Source organism: Numida meleagris, chromosome 7 (assembly GCF_002078875.1).
Source record: "Numida meleagris isolate 19003 breed g44 Domestic line chromosome 7, NumMel1.0, whole genome shotgun sequence".
In the NCBI taxonomy this organism is placed as follows: Eukaryota; Metazoa; Chordata; class Aves; order Galliformes; family Numididae; genus Numida; species Numida meleagris.
Window position 1 is genome coordinate 18,390,039 of NC_034415.1, and position 23,939 is coordinate 18,413,977.

General features: G+C 38.2%; 1 protein-coding gene across 2 annotated transcripts in view; it reads left to right on the forward strand.

Moving 5' to 3' along the window:
* ADGRL4 (adhesion G protein-coupled receptor L4) overlaps positions 1–23,939 on the forward strand; it is a 160,674-nt gene that overhangs the window by 22,676 nt on the left and 114,059 nt on the right. Inside the window, exon 1 of one of the 2 annotated variants that reach the window (XM_021405125.1) lies at positions 4,372–4,541. The exons of the other annotated variant lie outside the window; for it this stretch is intronic. The gene's annotated coding sequence lies outside the window, so the exon portion shown is untranslated. Of the gene's footprint in view, positions 1–4,371; positions 4,542–23,939 lie in introns of those variants that run through there. 2 annotated transcript variants of the gene reach the window in all.

The window sequence follows — 23,939 nt, forward strand, 5'->3', positions numbered from 1 at the left end:
CACTTTCACAAATGTTACCTTAGGCAGGCAATATATATATATATATTTTTCTGTGTAGCTTGAATTAACATAAGTTTGAGAGAACGTAAGATGGCTGGATTGCTTTTAGTCCCATACACACAATTCTCATGTAGAATGAATGTAAACTTAACTTCTCAAAAATAAGAATTGGTCTTTTTAAAAATAATAATAATCTGATTCCACTAATTGGTTAAAACATGATTTTTAATTTGATTGAAATTTCATGGAAACTACACTTGGTTTATTTTGTAATTAACTGGTCCCCTTCCCTATAACCAGTCATATGACAGGTGTCGCTCTCCACATCTGTCTTTGGCCTTTTTCCTGAATGTCATGTTTTGGTAACCCCTTAACCCTTAAAGATAGAGAAAATACGTTGATAAGCTGCTTGGTTGCGTTTCTGCCCTGAGGCAATGGCCCGCCTCTCACTCCACTGCATCACCAACAGGCACAACACAAAGTGCCCTTAAAGTGCTTTCCTTAAAGCATGGAGTAAACCCTAACAGTGGATTTTTCTCTCTAAACTCAACCAGTGTCCTTTGAGGTAGCATTCCTTCTTCACACAGGTCTCTCTGATCCCCTTTTTAATTTTGCAAACCTATGCACAGATTTCTTGAGTTTCAAACATCATTACAATGTCATACCAGCCAGTCAGTATCTGCTAGGGCTGCAGGCTGTTCCTGCAGTCAGATCTAGCCTTCTGTCACCAGCATCCTATAAAAGCCTTTTCTCGTTGCTGATAGCATTTGAATTCAGAGGCTGTTCTGTAGTTCTTTTAGTGTTGATGAGATTATGGAAGAGATTTTTGAAGGCATAAATTAGACTTATATGTCCAAATCCCATTGGTTTTCAGTGGGAATGGTGGGTGCCAGAATAGTTTTTTGTCCTTGACAATCTTCCCCTATTTCTTAAATAAAGATGGTACAAAAAAAAAGGTTCTTTCATTTTAGAGGAATTTGTAGAAGTCATAAATTAAGACTTAGATAAACAATTTAAACCCAGTATACTTTGTAGTGGAACTATGCCCCAGTGTGCATTGTGTAGTAAGACCCAGAGCATACTTAAGCAGTTAAGGCCTCTGCTGATTTACTGCCAGATGAGCCAGGCCCATGCGGATATCCTAATGCAGAGTGAGGGGCTGAGCAAGGAGTTAGCTGAGGTAGGACAGAGGACTGGCGAAGGACTTGGGGGTGGCAGGTGTCCAGTATCAAGAAATGGAATATTTATTGAGAAACCAGATGGAGTGAGGATCTCTATTCTTCTCTTGCTTCTTTCTTAATTTGAGGAAGCCTCTCTTTCTACATTACTGTGTGACACAGAATTTGGCAGTTGCGGTGACTACTGTGTGAGGAGACTGCTAAAAATATCAAACTTCCAGTGTGTGAAAAAGCAATAGCATATGAGCTGCCTAATCAGTTTTCTACACCTCTCACCTCAGCAGATTGAAGTACTTAGCCGTATACTATTCGTTAAGTAACATTCCACTGCTGAATTCTGTTTACCAGGTAAAGAGATGATATTTTTTGTCAGTGTTCCAATTAATCGGTGTTTCCTGTGCACATGGAAAGAATTGCTAAGCTCTGATTCATCACAGTAAGTCCCCTGCTGCTGCAGATAATGGTGGTGTGGGGGTGGGTTTGGTTGACTAATATGCCATAAATGCCACTTGGGTTATAAGCTCTTGAGGCATAATGATTTTGAGGTAGTCTGTCGTGTGTCATAATGTCACATCACATAAGGTAAATCTGACTCGTGTAATCCAGTTTGATATGTTGCCATTAGAATATGATGAAGGTTTTTTTATGCAGTAGAATACCCCATGTCAAATGTCTTTCCCCCTGCCTTTTGTGCCTCTCATGGGAAAATTTTCGGGAGAGCTACCAGCTCTTCCTGTTAGCTTCAGACAGAAGAATCTCAAGAGCCTTTTCAGAATTCCATGACGTGGCCAAGTGTAGCATGGTTAAAACATCTGCTGAAAGCAGTGTAGAAGTGGCAAGTTTTGACCCTCAGAAAGACAAAAATATGGCTATTTTAAGAGAGAGAATCTCTTAAATCCCTCTGGTAAACAGCATGAGTTGCAGTCTGTCAGTGTCTCAATGTCTCTAAAATCTGCTGAACCATTTGGCACTGTTTCAGAGTTGGAAATGTTTTTCTTCTTCATGTGATAGTAGGAAAAGGGGGATATTGTTGGGGTTCTTGCGTTTTTCTTTTTTTTATATTATTATTTGACATCCAGGAGACACCTCACACCATTAAGGAGTTGTTCCACGTAGACATGTTTTTCCCTTTCTCTTGCAAGGTAAACACAGTGGTTGGTTGTTCTAGCTAAGAGGAGTTAAATAGGGAAACAAGGAGGCATTTCAGTGAGCAGGTCACTGCTCTCTCTTAAAAGTGGTGGCCAAGATAAATGGGAGGAAAAGAAATGAAGGTGGTACTTGCATAAACTTCTGGAACAATAGAGAGATTGCTATTTCCTCACCCAGTGTGGAGGGGGTGGAGCTGCTGAGATGGAGCTGATTACGGCAGCTGCAGGGCAGTGTGGCACTGCACAAATAAGGGAGAACAGGCTGTGCTTTCCAAGGGAACCTTTTAATTGTTTGGAGTCCACCAGGAAGTCAACTCTGCCCTGATTTCTGACGTGATTCAATAGGCGATTTTCCAGAGATGTCTGGAGCCAGAATGCAACCAGTCTGATAGGGCCATGGAGAGTATTCCCATGATTATAAAACCATAGAGGGACTAGTTGTTTTGGGAGGTGTGCTGAGTTAATGATAAAACAGTGTATGCGTTATCAAGCAGATATTGTGTTCTCAAATAAAGAGCTGATTATGCCTGGGCGCACAGGGCTGCTTTCTGCTTGCTGCTATAAAGGGGCCATTCCTACTGACTTCAAATGACAGCATGTAATTCAGAAGAGAAACTCAAAGTTTTTCCCCTGAGATATGCTTTATTTATTACCAGTTCTCTCTGGGCTCTCTACTCTTCAAACCTCACTGACTTCTTTGAGCTGGACTGTAGCCCTGTGCATTCCAAAGAAGGGGGTACAGTGTGAAGAGCTTTAGTGCCAAACTGCTATCTGATATACTTACAGGGCAGAGGATTGCTGCGCTTTGTTCTGCTGGCATGGGGCTCCCAATAGAGGAACAGGAAGCCACCAAGCAACAGAGTTGCCTGCCCTGCCCCTTCTGTCAGGGGCCCGTATCACACGGGGTGGTCGCAGTGTCCCCTCTCCCTCCCTCCACAGCCCTGGAAATTCCCACTGACCTGTGACTATCTGGAGTATTCATGACTGAGCTTTTTTTCTTTTCCCTAGTGTTTATTGCTTTGGTCTCTAATGCTTCCTGCCAGCTACACATTATTGCAAGTAAAAGCTTTTTAGATATGAATACCTAGCCCTTACCTAGACTGACTTGCAGCCATTGTTATGGAGGCAACTGGATATGAATAGATCCATCTGACTCAAGTGTAGCAGTCTCAGTCCCTTCGAATTTGTTCACCTAAGTAGCTCCACTAAGTACTGCTCATAAACTGCTCCTCCTTTAGACTGATGCTAATAGAATGAGGCTAAGTATGTAATACGTTTTCCTTACAGAGGTATTAATATATGCTGAAGTCCTGCTCCTTCCCTCTTTGGGCATGAAAGAACTTAACCACTGCAGAAAAACTTTGTCTCTTCTGTACAGAATGGCTAAGAGAATGTCAGGGATACTGGAATATTTAGGAACGCTTCATCCAGAGAATAGGATTTAATGACATTTTCTGCAACAATGCTGCACAGGAAGAGCAAGGATATTCAGTTTATCTGGTTATTTGGAGGGAATTATTTGCAGCAGGATGGACCAAGATTATTTAGGTCACTGGAATATGCATTGGTGTCCCTAAAATAAGAAACTATTGACAAAAAAGTGAGATTGTTCTATCAAGGACATCTGCACAGCTCCAACTCAAGGTAGTGGTTATGGAAGGAAAATGAGGGTCTGGGCCACTGATGTCCATTATTGTGTGTAGTACTGAACAAAAGACAAAGGAAAAATCCTGTGCTAGCTAGAGCAAATGACATGATTCTGGTAGGCTGGTGACAGGTATTGCATTCACTGTGTTTATCATTTCTTCATTTTTCTGTACTTTTCAGCAAATCATTTTTCAGCAAAATGTTAAACAGTTTCACACTGTCAGATTTTAATTGGGAGAATTTGATCAGCACTCCCTTTAGTTCCAATAACTGTTGATAGTTTAAGAACTTGTCTGTTACCTCTGCCAAATACTTTTTAGAGGGTGGGGTGGAGGGGGGGGGGGGAAACCTGCTTCTGCTCTCATTGAAAGCAATGGAAAACAGAGCAGTTCTCCTGAAATCAGCACTGTCTTTTGCAAAGATGATCAGCAGCAGAGCACGAGTGGCTTTTAAAAAGACTACTGGCATATGGGCAACACAAAGAAAGCTGCACATTGTGACATTACTAAAGAAAAAGAGATGAGAGATTCAATGGTTGCTTTCCAGATCTCACAGCTGGACTACTAAGGTAGGAAACATAAGCAAGCTATCATGTCACTTTTACAGGAGTGGAGAAAAGCTTTTCTTCCTGTGTAGAGAAGCTTAAATGCTGCAGTAGTTTTTCTAATCTATGCACATCATATATGATGTTTGTGAGCTTTAGCTTTAAAAATAAATAATAAATCTGACATTCAGGAAAATGCAATGTACTGCAGTGTGTATCTATACATATGTTTGGATAACAAAAGAATTTTTAGATGCCTATTTTCTGCTAGCACACAACCTTGCTGCTGTGCAGCTTGACTGATTTCTGAGTATTTAAAGGGGAAAAAATGAAAAGGTTGCTGAAGTGTTTAAAAAGCGTAGTAAAATTTTCCATAACTAGGCAACAGTTTTAGGCCTTGATGCTCACGTCTTTTCTGATTCTATTCTATAGTCTTATTTCAGTGCAGATGGGGGTGGGGGGTGAAACACAAGTGAAATATGCGACTTGCGGAATCAAACTCCATAACCCGAGATTAAGTTATAAAGCAGGTATGTTTATTACGGTGCTGCGCCCACACCGGATGCGAGGGGGTCACCGCCCTACCAAACTCGCATACCCCTGGACAAAAGTGTTAGACATTTAAAAGCCAAACTTATACATATTCATTGAACGCTGTTACATATTCATTACTTTTCCGGGAATTCATTTGCATGTTATCCTTCCCCTTTGCACATGCGTTGTAGCTCCTTCTGGTGGTCGTTGGATGAAGGCTCGATGTCTTCCTCCCCACTCGGTGGTCGCTCTTGGATGAAGTCAGGAGTCTTCATCTTGAACTTTGTCCCAGTTTGGGGAGGCTCTCCTATCTTGCATGCCTTTGTAGTTTCTTATCATTCCCCCTTTCACTGTTTTCCTGTTTGTTCTCCTCTTACTGACTTGCAACAATCTGATAATGGAGAGCTAAACTAAACAATGTCTGGCAGTGAAGACCCAACTCAAGGCCCCTGACTCCCAATTCATCTGGCAGTGAAGATAAGCTAAGCAATTTAGTGGACAGTTAAACTAAGACCCAACTCAAGGCCCCTGACTCCCAATTCATATGTAAGGAGAGCAATTAGTAGTAGAAATTAGTCAAATGTTATGTTGTGAGAACTCTGGACCATTTCTACTCTTGAGCGGAAGAGTCTTTTGCTGTTATTTCCGTGGTACGATCGTGATCAATCTCAGCTGCTCTATTCTGAGTGATAGAGATATAGAAGCAGTAGCAAACAAACACTACTGTCTATTTTGTAGGAGGTTTCTGGATACAGAACATGTTCTAAATAGCATTTCTCACTATATAATTTTGTTGTGCTATCTGGGAACAGAAACATCTCCTCTCTCCATCTATCAGTTATATGTGTATGGGTGTGCATAGACGCAAGCATACATACGCACTTCTCTCACACCAACCTGTCGTGTACACTCCAATTAAAATGCTTCACTTCTAAATTAGTGGATGTCACTTCAGCAAAGTCTTCTGGTGTCTCTGTTTTCATTCAGAACAGCAGTAATGCCTTAGAACTATCAAAAACAAACAAGTTGGCATGTATGATTTTCTTATTTGAAAGAGGTAATAATTAAAATTGAGACATGGTTCTTTTTTCATGAAAATACAACATTTGTAAAAAGGAAAAAAATATTTTAAATGTTGCCTCAAACCATCCTTCATGGTATCTTTCACAGGTTTAAGAGGTTTGCTTTTACTAAACAGATACAAAAAGCCACACTGAAGAAGCCTAATCCTAGTACTCATTCTGTGCCTCTGAATGCTAAAAACTGATTATCCCCAGGATTTAACAAACATCCACCTACAAAGGTAGTAGTCTGTCTGAACCTAAGTTAAGTACAGAACTAATGGATATGGAAGAAATGACTGCTTCTCTGTATTTAAAATAACGTACAAAGACTCAATAACTTTGGTGTAGATCAATTTTTTTTAAATATTTAAGTATCAATCAAAAATGTCACAGAAATAGTCTTAAAGAGACCTAAGTCTTGTAGTCAACTGAACTCAAGATACAGAATAAGAGGTATAATTTTCAAATCTGACCAGAGTAGGTGTACGTTCATGTTGGAAACGCATGGACTGAAATAATTCTCAAGAATTGAGTCAAAATATTGACCTGAAGGTTAAATGAAAAGCAATAGCACTAATTTGTCTCCAGTTGATGTTAAAGGTCTGTGAGAAAGAGGTAGAAAATCTCCCGGTGCAGGAAGGGCTGTGCAGGAGGATGGAGGGGAAGGAAATTCAGGATGAGTGAATTAGGTGTTGAAACCCAAGAAAGCAAAACAATTATTTTTAAGCACACTTTTTTTTTACCAAATATACTTTCTTTTATAAGTAATCCCATAGATTAAAAAATTTGCACCATTGATGCAAACAGATCTGCAATGCCAAAATAACACTTATTTTGTGAAAATATCTTTTTTCATCAAGGTGACTAAGCCAAATGTTGATATAGCCCATGTCAAAATGCACTGGATAGAATAGACAGGGCAATTGCATTTGGGACATTGCATTTGAGTGTATATAATGGTAAAGTTATTTAAGTAATATATGAGCAATAGCTACTGAAAGTTTTCACAGGAGCACAAAAAGCCCTGATTTCTTGAGGGAGAAAGAGGTAAGAATAAAGTTTTCTCAAGCAGATGTGAAAACAAACAGTTTATGATAGTTGCATGCAGCGGGAGGTGGGGCAGGGAGCAAGGCTGCAGACACAGGCAGGGTGTTCCATTGGACATGCAGGCAATTCAGCACTGACAAGTGTTAATGGCTTCCACGTCCTGAACTTCTGTAACCTCTTCTGCCATCCTGTTTGTTTAACGCAAGAGCGTTTTACACAAGGACTTTACCACCTCCTTTCATACAACTTGTGTATCTATTAGATTAGGTTCAAGTTTCTTTTGCATCCATAGCATATGCAGATAGCACGGATAAACTGTGCAAGCCTACATCCTGTTCTGCACGTTAATTAAGATCCACAGCAGCTTTTCTTAGCATGCTGGTTATCTGGCTTCTAGTGCCTACTTACCACTTGCTCGGCATGGTGATCTAGTCACAAAGAGAGAACAGCTCTATTAAAAGGTACCTTTCCCTAATTGAGGGTGAAGTGTACCAGCCATAAAGGAAGGACACTACAGTGCAGTCTCTGTCTCCAGAGCCAGATTATTCAGCGTTGGTCCCTAGATTTTTTTTAACTTTGAAATCCTGCACTTATTCAAGAAGCTCAAAGTATTAGGAAAATGCTTCATGTTTCACCAAATGTACAAGAGGTTCAGGGGGCTGGCTACCACATTAAACAGTTACCCTGTGGCCTGTTCTGTAAATGAAGAGGAATAACAGCAGTTATTGAAACTTGTTCTACTTTGTCACAGAGCTACTGGAGCTGCTGGAGCTACGTTGCTTGCTTTTTGGAAACCCTGGAGGAGAATATGACCCAGGAACAATCACACCTTTGTAGTCCAATTGTTCCTATGCTTGCAAAAAAAAAAAAAAAAAGTGAAAGGAAAAAGTGGTCAGGGTAGAAATATTGTACAATGTGTCTGTGTTTTCAAGTTACTCAGAAAGTCTATATACTGTTACATTGCTTTCAGGCACAATAAAAGTTATTAATCCTGTAATTATCCAGTCTTATCGCTGCTATCCACATAGGCTGGCTGGACTTCTAGATGGTATTGTTTTCATTAGTGTGATGAAGTAAAAATTTAATTAGCGACCCATCTCTCTTATTTTTCACTTGTCCATTTAAGGATTAAGAAATTAATCCTAATACTTTAATTACATTAAGATATTTTGTCACTCTGGATGGGCTTTTTTTGTTATTGTGGGCAACTCTTTTCTATCAATTCATTTTTGTGGATGCAGAGCATGATTACTGGAAGGTGGGTAAAATGCTGTTCAAGGCATCAAAAAGCATATCCTTCCCATCAACTCTGAGCATGGAGCGGGAATACCTAATCAAAAGGGTTTGCTCTGGATCATATCAGTTCCTGATCACAAACTCTAAATCCACATTATGGGAGCAAGACAAAATGATCTACAGGTAATAGAAATGGAAAAAAATGAATTGATAGGGAGATCAGACTGTGACTAAACGGAAGCAGGGAGGCTGAAAGGCAGCATTTTAATAGGAAAAACTTTTGTATGGCTTTCAGGTACAATTGAGCGGATTTGTATAAAACATTTTTATCCAGGAGACCATTTAAGTTTCATTGATAAGAATGCACTTCATTGCCTCATTTAGGAACTTCCACTGTGGCTTTTTTCCCTTGATTTGTATAAAAATAAGAACCATCTGTAAGGGAAAAAAAAAAACAACACAGCACACAGCTTGTTTGTGTGACTGCTTTGTTGTTGTTGCCTAGATTTCTAGGAAACAGATGCATGTTTTTCATTTGGGGAAAGCATACATCTGTTCTGCCGAATTCTCTCCAGAAATCCTTAATTTTCCACAAAGAGCTTATTCAATTACATTTGAAAATAAGAAACTTTCCCTCCTTCATCTGTGTACGTGCAGGCCTGCATTAAAAGGAAAAATGATCATTTTAACATAGTGAGGTATTTTTCTCAGCCCATCTGTAAGAGTTTGCAAAATATTATATTATAATTTCTGTTAGAAGAACAAAAGAGAAAGTAATAAACTTCTGTTCTGTGAAAGGATATCTGCAAAATTGGAGCTGTTATTATTACTGAGAGTCTCATTCAAGAGTGGAATACAATTTAACAGGGATGAAACCAATAAGATTGTATAGAAAATCCTGCATAAGATTTAGTAAATATAGAATTCCTGTCTACAAGTTGTTTAAAACCATTCAGTGGAATTCTGTAACAGGGATGCTATTCTCTCTTATATTCTGTGGGACGACTTAAATATTTTATACGAAAGTTATCATTCTTTGTTAAATTTATGGGTCTTCACCATGAGGGGAAAAGAGAAGCTCATCTTAAATGCTTTGAACATTAGTCAACTTTGGGATTCTACTACAAAAAATTACGTACATGGTTTATTTCTTCTATTGCTTCATATTTTGAAAAGAAACAATGTCTGTATTGTAATAGCACATCCCATTCATACGTGCACATTTTAGGGTTCTTCCTTTGGCTGGAGGATTTTTATCTTCAGCTTAGAAATAGAAAATGAAGAAATTGCATAGTCAGTAGTCAAATCTCAGTGCAGAAGGGATCTAAGTGTACATCAAGAAGAGTAAACCTATTAATTTCTTCCCCTTGAGGGAGAAGATCCATCAGTAGACATACATTTTGGAAATAAATTTGAAGCAGGTGGACAGAGCAGCAGGAGGGTAGTATCAGGCTAATACAGCAGGAGGGCAACACCAGCCAGTTAGAAAAAATGAATTGCATGGACTGTAGGGGACTGCATATTAGAATTGCCAAGCTGAATATTTCCTGCTGTATATCCTAAATAAATTAAACCTGTACAGAATATGGGCAATGATAGCTCCCCACATGGCGTGAATAGCAATGGAAATGAAAGTTGCCCATGTGTGCTTCAATAAAACTCTGAAACTTCAGGTGGGGTGTCACTACTATCCCATTTATGTCTACTGCCATCAGCTAGGACTCTGGATAGATGTAAACATCCCTCTTGGTATTTTTTAATGATACTACTGGTGTTGTCTACACAGCAGTGAATATATTTATTTGTGACACACAGCTCCTCCTGCTTTATTCCTTTCTAAAGCCAGAGCTGGTGCTGTCAGTAGGTGGTGATGGGAGAAAGAGCTGCAGGAGCTGTGGGTGGGTCCAGCCAGCTGAGGGACTCTGCTTCTGTCTGAGCAGCGGATTCAAACCTTGAGTTAAAAAATTAGCACTCAGATGGGACTGGGATCTTTCATGGCCAGTGTCAGCCTAAGCAGAGAATGTAGTGGAGATGGTTTGGGTTAGCCACCCTGCTATACACGTAAAACATTCTGGCTGTGCACACACTACCCTCAGTGTCACCTGGAGCAGGACATGCCCAGTCCCTTTTAGCCTTTATCTTGCTAGAAGCTGCTCCCTTGGTCTGTCACACTAGCTAGTGTGTACCTGCTTGCATTAAAGTGCATCAGTTTGCACTTTTCCATGCCTCTGCTGCTTTGCCTGTAGAGGTCTGTGATGTTGGCTGGTGCTCCTTGGGCAGCCATTGTAATGCTTCCTGGATGTTTCCCACCTGCTTCTCTGCCTGTAGATGCCTAATATTTCACCTGCTGTCTCACTGGCTGTATCCTTTCTCTCTTCTGCATTAGCTGGCCTAGCTGTGGGTTGATTTGTTGCATGCAGTGCTTTTCCTCCCCTGATTGCATACCTCTGGCTACAAATTGTACTCTGAATTTTCTGTTCCGCAAGAGTGCAAAGTAAAGTCTGTTGAAAGCAGCAGAAATCTCCTGCTGACTTCAATGGGACACTGAATCATATCCTAAATCACTGATGTTACGAGGTTCACCAAGGAGTTTAGCTCTGTACTCAAAATACAGTACTTCTGGGAATAGTTTCTGGCAAATTACATTTCCCTAGAAAGGTCCCTGCTCCACTAGAATATTGAGGTTTCTCGACATTTCTGCTCATAGGCCTCATCTCCTCTTCTTTTAAGTAGTGTTCATGAGAATGTCTTTTACAATTTCAGCCTGATGGATGTTACTCCTAAAATTTTCCTGGTCTACATTTCACTTTTTTGTTTTTCCAGTGCAAGGGTTTTCTGCTGCTGCAGGAAACATTCTTCCAAAGAAGACATCTTTCCTTTAGTCTCCTATGGGAATGCATCTGAATATTTCGAAAGAGCAAACTTTTCTGTCGGACCTTTTGAAAGAGTTACTGGAGTTTGCAGACTCCTCTGGGACTCTTGTCTGTCTTTCCAGTAGATAACAACTGATCAATGAGTCACTCAGCTTTTTTCACTCTTTTTCTGGTTTACTTTAGTATGCCATAAAGGACCTTGAGGTACTGTAGGAGTCTGCCCAACTGAATCCTGAGGTGGGGAGAGGTATGTTGAAAGTACTGCTTAAATCATTCCAGGATTTTATTATTTAATCTTGTACCATATGAGTCTTTATAGTGGCCTTTTTATGAATTTCTTTCTGCTTTAATTAGCAGAGTGTCAACATTTGTCTTCTACTCATGACTTTAGGAGAGTTTTAACGCTGTTATAAGACATCATTTGAAAACTGAGAAGTTTTTAGTCAAGAAACATGTCATATTTCTAAAACTTCAGTTAGCTGTGATTAGATTAGAAGAGGACAGCGATAGTGGCTGCATATATTTTTTAGGTATTTATTTTTTATTTCAATAGACAAAAGAAGGTATGACCTAGGTTAATCAATCATAACACCAGTCTTGGGATTGTTGGGACATGCCCAGTTGAGGCTCCTTGTGTTGACTCTTTCCTATCCACAGAGTATCTAATAAAACATTTTTTCTGTTCCATTATGTTGGTATAACTCATTTTTGCCAGCTTCCTAAAGCAGGCGGCTGACTTTTTCTGTGCCCAGCTCGATGGAATCAATTTATCCCAGTAAATTCAGCTCAAATATCTGCAACTTCCTTCTTCTCCTCCTGCCTCAGGATAACACTTCCACCAATGGTTTTTGGGATCTACTTTCTCTAGTGGCGTGGTACTCTGCACAGCACCCTCCTTCTTGCACATAAATGTGGATGAAGCAAACACTCTTGAAGGCATCATTAATGTCTGCACCGTGGATACAGTGTATTCACAGGGGAGGAGGAGGACATAAACACATTGCCATGACAGGATCTTGAGATATATACTGGCTACCTGGCCAAATACACAGGGAGAAGCAGCTTTGCAGTGCTTATGCTATACAGAGACTTCAGCTCATCACATTCCCACGGCTCTACAGTTCATGCAGAAAGCATCAATGCCTGCAAAACAGAGGTAATTGAATTACACTCTTAACTGCAAGGACTTTGCTTCCTGGTAGCCTCTGTTCTCATACCAACTAAGCAATGAAAGAATTTGCTTAAATCTCATTTGCAATGTAGTCTGAGACTTTTGGTTTCTCCAAGTAAGAAAATACCTAAAAATTGAACATAAAAGAGATGATCTACAGTAAATCAATTTTCTGTTCTTAAAAGCCATTCATTGACAGTGATCATTGATCTTCCAGCAAAAAAAGCATGAACTTTTGTCTACTGCTCCACTACCTGCTTTATTTCTTTTAGGGTACATACCTTTTTAAAGATTTTCAAATGATTGTTGTTCATGAAGCATAGTTGCCAAAGCGTCCCAAAATGGTCAATATTCATTTAACAGTATGGTGCTAGAATAGATTTTGTTACTGTTATTGAGTTGTTGGGCTGGTGGGATCTAGACAGTAAAATACCTATAGGACATGTTTACTGTTGCTCTCTACCTAATAAAGGGGCTTGCACTTTTCATACTTAAAGGAGGTTCTGCAGAGCATGTGGCTTCCTTTGTAGGTTGAATGATTTCCATGGTTTTTTAGTATGATATCTTTACTCACAATACTGAGTAAATTGCTGGAAATGGTTTATTCTTCAATTTATTCCATTCTATCAGGACTAACTTGATTAGCATGCAGGACTGAGTAAATTATCCAGGAAGCAAAGCTCTGCCACTTTTGTGAAGGTGAGTTGTTGGAAGTTATGTGGATACAAGCTCCAGTTCATCTATGCCAGTCAAAAGAGTTATTTGGTACACTCATAAGAATAGACTACGGAAATAGGACAAAAATAAAAGAGTTGGAACAGAAAGCAGCAATTTAAACTCAACAAGACCAAAAAACTCAGATGAAGTAGGGCTTGCTGTTTTTCAGAATTCCTAAGATGTAATGGGTAAATAAAGGGTAAAAATCCAGAGTCCCTTTCTTCAGCTGCAGATTGACTTTATCACTTGAAAAATATCTAAAGTTCAATGCAATTGGATTCATTAGAAATGCATGACATGTATATGCTAACATAGATATAAAAATCTCAATTTCTGTCTTTTTATTTTTCTTTAAAAAAAAAACAACCTTTTAAAAAGTATTGATTCAGTATTTTGGGAAGAATAGAGAATTCTAAAAAAGTAAACAACTTCAAACATTATTTTTAACCAGTGGTGTTAAAACCTGTTTTCTAGATATTCTTACAATGACATAAGAAAACAGAAGTGTATGCAGTACTGTCACTGATGAATGAGGGGAAAAAAATCACTAGTAGGGCACAGAGTTGATGAAAAATTTACCTGCTTCACCTGACACTTTATTATTGACTTTATCTAATGTGGAAAACAATCATAACAGAAATAGTAATATACAGTGTCGGTAACTGAAAGCAGCACAAATTGAGTGCAAACAACATGAAAAGAGAAAGTCACCAGTCTAGTTAGTCAATAAAGATCACAGTTTTCAAGGAACATGCTTGAATCACTGTTATTAATCAGACTCCCAATTTATAACAGACGATATTGTGCAGTCAGTGACTGATAATCCTTTTGGGCATAATGTCAGTTCTTCCTTGAACCATGAAGACAGTTTGTCTGTGTTTGAGAACTCATGAATTAGTTAGCTCCACAGTTCACCAGCTGTTCAAATTACATTATATTAGAATATATATATATGCATATATATATATATATATGCTTGGAGGAGGGGGGGGGAACAATTTGTAATATTTCTCTGTTCTGTTCTTTCCATTTGGTATGGAGGTGAATTTGCATCACATTGAACATAAACGTAAGAGCTATTAGAAGCAATTGTTCTATAATAAAACATAATGTTGGTAGAGCACAAACATCTGTCACTCATGCAGACATCATCCTGTAAACCCATCTAACTCCATTTTCTTTTCTGATTGTATCAGGGTAGCTTGCGGCATGACAGTGATTTGAGTGACAGCCATCCAACCTGGAACAGTGCTATGCATACTTATGTTTGTTTACAGGGTGTCATCGCTCTTGTAAGATGTAAATTTTTAAATTTGTTTTTATTGGGAAAAGGAACAATGAAGAAAAGGTTTTTACCTTGGAATGCAAAGTCAAGGTTATTGTAGGGCTCTGGCTTTCATAAAAATTTTACCAAGTTTTTTAAATTGACTTTTTGGTTTTCTAATGAAAAAGAACATGAATAATTTAAACGTAGACTGCATTTTTTTATTAGGACCATACTATACCAATACAACAATAGAGACAACACTCGAGTCATATCTTACCTTAATCCTTTTCCTCGCAAACTTTTATTACAATATTCAGAAGAGCAATAGAGCCTCAGTATTAAATGCAGATTTTCCCTATCTTCTTATTAAATTACGGTTAGATTTCTGGAATGCAATCTTAATAAGTTTAATCAATGAAATTTTAATTTTTTAATGCATCTTTAAAACCGTAACAAATAATAGCTAATTACTTAAAAGTTCCAGTTAGAACACCAGAGATTTTTGCATTAGAAGATAAAAGAATCTTTCTCCATATAAAATGTTTTTCAATTTTTCTGTTATGCACCTATTATAACAAATCAATTCCCAATTCTGACATGCCTGTAGAGAAACAGCTTTGTTTGTGGTATGGGTATGACAATCCAAACACTTCTACTTTCATTTCAGTCCTTTTTGACCATATCTTTAGTTTCCTTATAGTGTACCAGACATAATGGGTCGTATATCCTGTTTAAACAAAGCTTTCAACTGCAAGATTTGCAATGTAGGCAAAATATGTTCCCTCGCCAATAAAACCATGCTCTCTCTTTAATGATACCAATCTGTAAGTTGGCATTTTGCATTATGTGCTTATTTGTCAAGCAGTAAATTGATTTGTTCGACTGAGAAAGAGAATAATGTGCAACCTAATAATCTTGAACTACTGTAGTATACTACAAAAAGGTTTAGGTGCTTGTTTTCCAAAGGCCATGCTCTCATTTCAAATCCCTGCTCTTTGACCTGAAATAAAGAGGAAGAAAGGTAATTTTTACCTGATCACTGTTTCCCTATCCTGGGTGTTCTAATCTCATGACCATCAGGCAATTGGCATGGTCAGATGATGTTTTTTTTGAAACAGCACCATTTTCTGTTTCTTACTCATGATTTTCTGCAGAAGTAGTCTGTAAAGACCAGAGAAAGGTACATGAAGTATTGGTGAAATATATTGGGAAGTACTGCTGGGTGGAATTTTCTTTTTTTTTTTTTTCCCAAGACAAAAGAGAAGGCTGTCTTAAAATTACTAAGAGTGAAAAATTTACTAAATGTGAAAAATTTAATGGAATTACTGTGAAGTTTATACTATTTTAGCTATTAGTTTTAAATTAGAGATGCAGTCCTTACATGACTTTATATGACAATATTTCTTCTTAAACACTTATCCAGGATACTGGATCAACAAATATTCGTAACTATATCTGAAAGTACTTTTTTTTGTGACAACTACTGATGTTGTGATAACAGTACTCCTTTTCACAGAAGCAAAAAGTTTTTGTCTTGAACAGTTTTTCATTTTGAAGCCTATGTTACCTTAAATCAGGTACTAAATGACTAGTGTCTGATTTTCCCACAGTAATAATAACACAGCCTTCCCCGGCTCCCCCCTCCGCAAATCCCACGGATTTATGGACAGTTCTGAAGCATGGGTGTCTGGCATGTCTATTACATATTTCTTCTATATGATTGTTACTGTTGTGATAGAGCACAACATATCTTGTGAGCCCAACAGGCAGTGGTTAAGAAAAGAAAACACCATCCTTTCCTTGGGAAGTTTAAAATGACTCCATCTGAAGATAGAAACTATGTGAGGAAAACTAAAACCATTGTGAGAAATAACAACATAATAGTGAAATGATTATGCTTCCCATCAGAGAAGTAGTCCAAAACGTGAAATGTCATCAAATATCTTGTGAAAGAAATTTTTTTTAAATTGCAGTCAGATCTACACTCCAGCCAACAAAAATGGAAAAATGAGATATATTCTGACTTGTTGTGCAGAGAAGAATGTCAGTCTCTTAAATATCTTCTAGTCTGAGGGGGAAACTATGGAACTGCAATTTTGTGATTGAATTAAACCATTCAACTTCCTAATTTTATTACAAACTTTTTCAGAGGAATAGCTAAATGTTTATTTGTTAGTCCTCCTCTAATCTTTATCTCAGGAGACTTTTAAAATAATGAGTGTTAATTCTACAAAATTAATTGAGAAGTTGTTATTTTCATCTCTAAATTATGTGTATTTTTGATTGACTGGTCAATGACAAGTCTATTCTCATTTTTCCACTAGAATAAGGCTATGAAAAGGAAAAGAAGTGAAATAGTTGGCCAATTAAGTTACACAATAATGACAAGGTCAGGCCAAAGAGAGTATATTGTGGTAGTTCACAAATTACTAAGACATTTGGATTTTTCATGTTCCTGACAGAAATTGTAATGAAAATAGAAAGTGACACATGAATCCATTAATATGACAGCACAATAAAAGGGAGGAGAAATAATTTTAAGCATACAAGTATACATCAAAATAATATGAAGGGATCAGAAACAAACCCACAAAAAGAATTGATTCTTTCCAAAATAAGATGATATGCCACAGAGAACATACATTTTCCATTTCCTCCAAAATCTGTGTCTTCCCTAGTTTTCTGCATTTCAGGAAAGCTTTTTTCTTTGTTTCTTACTTTATCTCTTCAGTCTGCTCTATCTCTGAGTGAGAGCTTTGAGTCATGTAAAGATGGTTCAATTCATTGAAATCTTGTGATGTTGGTTCTTTGTGCTCTGATGAGTTGGTTTCTTTGCCAAGGAAAGAGAAGTTCTCATCATCGAAATGTGTGAAGTTGTGCCAATAAGAAGTGGCATGTTTATAAATAAGGAACAATGTAGTCATATTGAATCTGTGCCTGCAAATATCCTGCGTGTTACATCATTCTGGTTGAACTGCTTTACCCAATAGTCTTGTGGGACTCATTTGTTGAAAGAGGAAGAGCAGGGCTCCTGTCTTAAAATTTAGCAGAAATAAAATATATTGGAGGAGATCTTTTCAGTTGCTATTTCCAGTATTTCCTATGGCTAAGGTACAACTATACATTATGTTAAACCAGTCATTAAGGATTTGCTCTGTTTTACGTTTATAAAATAAGAAAAAAGGGCAACCATTACTTCATGTGAACATGTTATATAATGATAGATATGACCTCTTGGAACATCTGAGGGGTATTCTAGGTTTTCTAAAAATAGTATTTATCAGTATTTCCCATTATGTATGGCAGCTGCATAGATGGTGATCTTGCCATTAATGTGTTGAGTGTGTGGCCAAAGAAGGAAAATGAGGGCTTCATGCTGACTTCCCCTATGATCCTTTCTTGAAATGAAGATGAACTCTAAAATACATAGTGAAGTTAAGGGATCTTTTAAATTATACTGTATGGGAAAGATCCTTCCAAACATGCTGTGCTATACCATCACAGTTCCCTCTGCACCTAACCAGAGCCTTTCTGCTAGGCCCACCTTGTAATGTTTCCAGAGACTGTGGGAAAACTGGGAGGGTTAGCACTATCTACATCAAAGAAATCTCCAGCTGTCATGTTAAAATAGCGCTTCATTCTCTTGGCAATACAATGTAGTACAAGTACAATGGAGACAGACAGGGTCTAACTTCACGGGTACACTGAAGAATATTCTCGCACTAATGCTTAGCTTATGCAAGTACAGCAGCTTTGATCTGAGGACCTTAGATGATTCTGGAAAAAAAAAAAAAAAAGTAAAACTGTGAAAGTGAAACAAAAACAAGCTGTTTTAATTGCAGGTCTTGACTCAATCTGATGCAACTAGATGTTGCTCAAGATGGTGTTTCCCAAGAAAGGCTTTCTGATAGTTTGTACTTGCTAGGGAATCTGTATGGTCTTCCAGACAGCACAGTCATTGCTCCAACAGCCAGTTGCTCCAGACTGGTATAATCACTTTCCTAGCAGTAGTACTCTCTCTAGTTGCCTTTTTTAAATACCAGTTGCCCAAATGGTGAGTTAGTTTTGCTGGTACTGTTACAGGGTTTGAAAATAATAGGATCCACAGTTTTCTGCAAGCTGATTCTGCAGTGCATTCCATAGCAGCTGATGCATTAGAGTGTCAGGTTTCAGACTGTTCTTGTGATAACAAATTTTGTGGGCTTTTGACACCTTGTGTTTTGCTGCCTCTCTAAGTCTCATCCTTTCTAGTCTTATGGGAATGAAGTGGAAACTTTCAGTCCTATGTCACTAAGTAGATCACAGCAGATCTTTGAGAGGCTCCTCAAGACAGCTCATGAGAGTTTTCTAGCACAGGAACAACAAATTAATGTGTATTTTTTTTCCTGGTTTAATATTAAAAAAACAGTACATCTATTTATATATCATCAGCAAAAGCTGTCTTCATCCAGATATTTTCTGTGTTTTCACTCACTTTGTGTCCCCAAAAAGTGTCTTATAATCAGTTCTTTTAGTATATGCCATTACTTCTACGGAAAGATATTTATGTGCTGTCTTTGTCTGTCATGATGATTTTAAGGATCTGTGATTTCATAAAGCATCAGCAAAGTCTACAGCTGCAATAAATCTAATTCTTTCTCCTAGGAGATTTCTGGAAAGTTTTGAGAAATACATAGTAAACTCTGATCTCCAGATTACAGAACAGTTGAGGTGGACAGAGACCTCTGAAGATTTGCTCAAAGCAGGGTCAGCTGAGCAGGTTCCTCAGGGAGAGGATGCTGTCTTATGTTTGAACAGAATTTCCTGTACTGAAGTTTGTGCCCATTGTCTCTTGTCCTGTCACTAGGTACTGCCAAGAGTAGTTTGGCTCCATTGTCTTTATTTCCTCCCATCAGATATGTAATACACACAGGTAAAATCCCCCTGAGCCATCTCTTCTTCAGGCTCAATGTTCCTAGCTCTTTCAGCTTCTCCTCATCCAGGATGCCCCATCAGTCTACTTCCTGGCCATTTACTGATATTTATTAAAGCAAGAGGTCTATGTTACCAAATTAGATACCAGTTAAGATTACATCCCAGACAATTTATGCCTTTCTCTGAGGAGAATGAGGCATCCATACAGCTTCTTTAGGTTGCAGAGGATGGAATTTTTGCATTAGAATGGCGAATCTTTTTCTCCTAACGATTTCCATGTAAATGCTGTTCTCAGAAAACTATGATCTGTACTTTGATAAGTGAATTCAGTCATGCTTCCCCTGGAGTGGAGAGGCACAAATTAAGTAATATTTTTACCAGTGCCTTATTTGATTATACTTTAAATGTAAGAAAAAGCATTTTTTTCCCAAACAGTAGAAGAATGAAGAGCTGGATCACTGAGTTAGCATGAAGGGGTAAAACAAGCTTCAGCTGACAAAAGAGTTGGTTTGCAGTGTCCCAATTCAAATCATATAGTGATGCCAATAATGACCTGTCACAACACATATCTTCAGAGTAATTTCCCTCTATACTCATCCAAACATCAAGAACCAAACACGGAAAGGGAAGACATGAACACAGCAGTAGATGGCAGAATCACTTATACAACCCAGGCTTTCTGACCCTCTGTCTTCCTGCTGAACACTGTCCTCTTCTAGGCATTCTTTGAATTATTTTTTCATAAATAATGTTTGTTAGATGCTTACTGAATACTCAATTGTGTTTTCATAGCTACTGGACTGCAGTAAGGAATATTCTTTCTCCCAGGCAAGGCTGATAAAGAATGCAAAAAGGCAGTGCCTCTCAATTCTCTGTCACTGTTGGCTTTCTGAGCGTGAGCTGACACACACCACGGACTTTGAAGATATAATGATTGAATCTGTGCAGAGTGGAGGGAAAAGATGTTGGAATTCTATAATCTATCATTGTCCTTAGCACTGGCTAATACAGGACATTAAAATTCACCACGTGTGAGAACTCATGGTTAAATGTGTTAGTTATTTTATAAAATGTGTTTTATGAGGTTCTGTTTATACAAAATAGCATTGGACATAGAACAACGTATCTGTGCAGTATCGCTATATAGTGTGAAGTAGAATTGATGCACTGTGACAGAGAAGGCGAAAAGAATGCCAAAGGATAAATTTCTCACTAAATTGACTAATACGACAGCAAAAGCTACAGGAAAAAGAAATGGAAACATTGTTTATGATAGGTATTTTCTATATATTCAAATATGCTGCCATTTTTGTACTCAGTAAGTCTAACACAGGGAATATTTGCAAAAACATTTGCTTCTCCCATCCTTCATCTCAGTATTTTCCATAGATATTTTCTTTTCCTCCATACATTTAGTAATTTTAATTATTTCCATTATCATGTACTCTACTAAGAGTTTAGTTTCAGTAGATTAGATTGAATCTAGTTTTCTTTCATTATTTTCTATTTGTTCCACTTATTGCAAATTGTTCTCTTTCATTGTTATTATTTTCCATTAAGCTCTTTGAATTCTATGGATCCTTTCCTATAGAAAAATCCTAAGTGCATCCTATCCAGCAATGCACATATATCATCTATGTCTGTTTTCACCAGTTATTTTATGCCTTTAGTTTTCACTGGGGGAAAAAAAATAAAAAAATAAAAATACACAAACCAACACAACCCAAATGACAACATGGTTTAATTCCTCTATTCTATAAACTAAAAACTAGTTGCTATTTTCCCTAAACATCACTTGGGGGAGAGGGGGGAAGGTGACATGCAGCTGCCTACGTGCCTTGTGCAACTGTTCCACTATATATATATATATTTTTTTTTTCTCCTTTGGTACAAAATGAATTTTTAAATGAATTTGTGTGTGCCTCATCTGGTTCCCTTAGCAGGTAAATACAGTCATGAGGCTCAGGCTTTTGGACCCCAATCTAAAAGGTAATAGAAGTCCCTCAAGGAAAGTAGTTTCACTTCCGACCCCACCACATGACATGTCCAACAATGTAGAAACAGACAGAGACCTTCTGTTTTTCTCCAAGCATGTGAGATATCTGTGGCTGTCATCTTCCATCAGGTGATTGTTTTCTGAGTCCTGCTACAAAATGATTATGTATATACAGCTTCCTCTATCTGCTGTTGAAATAGTGGGCTTTTGTACACCTGCTGCCTACCTGCAAGTCTCTATCTCAAGAAACAGATTTCCAGAGTTTGATGTCTTCCCTTGAACTAGTGCAAGATGAGGATCCTGACAGCCCACCTGAGTCATAAATACAGCTGCAACTCAAGACCTCTTCAAGCAGGAGTCTCTCCTGGCCAGCCTATGTTCACACGAGAGTTGGTCCATGAATCAGAAATGTATAAACAAATGACTCCACTAACTATTGCAGCTTACTTTCCAATCTAATGAAATAGATCCTGCCAGGATTTTTTTTCTTAGCATAACTGATTTTTTCAGTCTGTTTATCACAAGCTTTGCATCTACTATTTAAAACAGAATTTAAAATACAAAGATTATTATCTTCTAAAATGCATTCTATAAAGATGGATCCAGAGAGGCACTGGTGATATGAGAATGCTGCTTATTCTCATTTGCCAAACACTGAAAGTTTCTACAAAGTTGCCATACCTGTCATGAGTTTCTGGAATGCCACACAATAATTTAATATTTGTAGCAACAAATAAGAGGAAAGGATGCAGTGTATGTACATTTAGTAAAAAATTCCTCAGAAGTAACAGATTTAAGTGATTAAAGAATTTGAAAAAGTACAGTAGGAATTCATAGCTTTATCCTGCTTCAGAGCAGAGATAGCATTGACTGACTGTGGTAAGCATAGCACAAGTCATCTCAGCAGATAACTATTAATGGTGGCATTCATTATTTATCTAGTATGGGACAGTCAACAAATTATGAATGGAAACTAAATGTAATAAAATGGAAGAGAGCAAATTTAAGAGCAGAGTGGCATTTCTATGCAGATATTGCTAATGGTTTAATGCGAGATCATTCAAGCAAAAAGTACTAGGTGTGCCAGTAATGATTCAGCTCTCACCTGTTCATATCACTCTGCAAAATGAGTTCATTTGAAGCAGAAAACAGACAAATGCCAAAACATCCTTGCAAATAACCAGTATATCTTGATTATACTGTTGGCTCAAAGCACATTCAATCATACATCAGCATTTTGGTAATGCATATGTAGTGTAAATACATGATTTTATACCAGTTTGAAGTATCACAGAATGACTTAGGTTGAAAGGGACCATAAAAATCATCTAGTTCCAACCCCCTCCACTATGGACAGGGTTGCCAGTCTCTAGATAAGGCTGCCCAGGGTCCTATCTAATCTGACCTTGAACATCTTCCAGGTATGGAGCATCCACAGCCTCTCTGGGCAATGAGATCTTATCAGAGCCTTCTCTTCTCCAAACTAAATAAGCCCAAATCCCTCAAAACTTCCTTCACAAGAGAGATGCTCCAGCCCTCTGATCATCTTTGTGATTGTTCTCTGAAGCCACTCCAACAACTCCATGTCTCTTTTGTGCGGAGGCCCCAGGCCTGGATGCTTTACTTCAGATGGGGCCTCATAAGGGCAGAGTAGAGGGGGAAAATCCCCTCCCTCTCCCTCCTAGCAACCCCTCTTTTGATTCAGCCCAGGATACTGTTAGCCTTCTGGGCTTCATGAGCAAATTGCTGGCTCATGTCTAGCTTTTCATCCACCGGGGCCCGCATAGCCTTCTCATCAGGGCTGCTCCCAACAAGTTCTTCTCCAGCCTGTACACATATTTGGGATTGCCTCAACCTTTTTGAAACCTGCTCATATCTTTTATTGGACTGGTCCCTGATTTTAACTTACAAGCTCTCAACCCGAACATGGCTGTTTCTCAGCTGCAGCTCTTCACAGTCGATCCACTTCTTAATGTAGAAGACAACTCCCCCTTCCCTCTTGAACTGTCTATCCCTTCTAAAAATCTTGTAGTCTTCAGTCATACTAATCCAGTTGAGTAATCTGTCCCACCACGTTTTTGCAATAGTAGTTAGATCATAGTTCTCTAATTACACCATGGTTTCCATCTCATCCTGCTTATTTCTCATGTTGCATGCATTGGTGTAGAGGCATTTCATGTTATGTTCTTGGAGGAGCCCTCCCAAATTCCTCTGAGACAAATCTGAGTTCTTCCTATACTGTTTCCTAAAGTATCTTGCCATTATATTGATATTCTGTAGTTAATGTTAGAGAGAAGCTCTAAAGTTTGGAGACAGCATTCTTTAAAATATAATACTGTGCTAGTTCAAAAGTACTACTGATATCTTTTTCTGATCCTATGCTTCCTCCTTGAAGGCCTGCTGTTAATGTTTCATCGTCTTTTTCACCATCAGTATCTATGGTTTTAAAATCTGGGTGTTCAAGTGTATAGTATCTAACATCAAAATTCATTCTAATTGCAATATCGTAATCATAATATAGCAAGAACTGGCAAGTTTGCACTAGTCAGATCAGGTCACCGTTATATAGCTGTAAGTAAAACTGTCTCGCAAATTTGCATCAC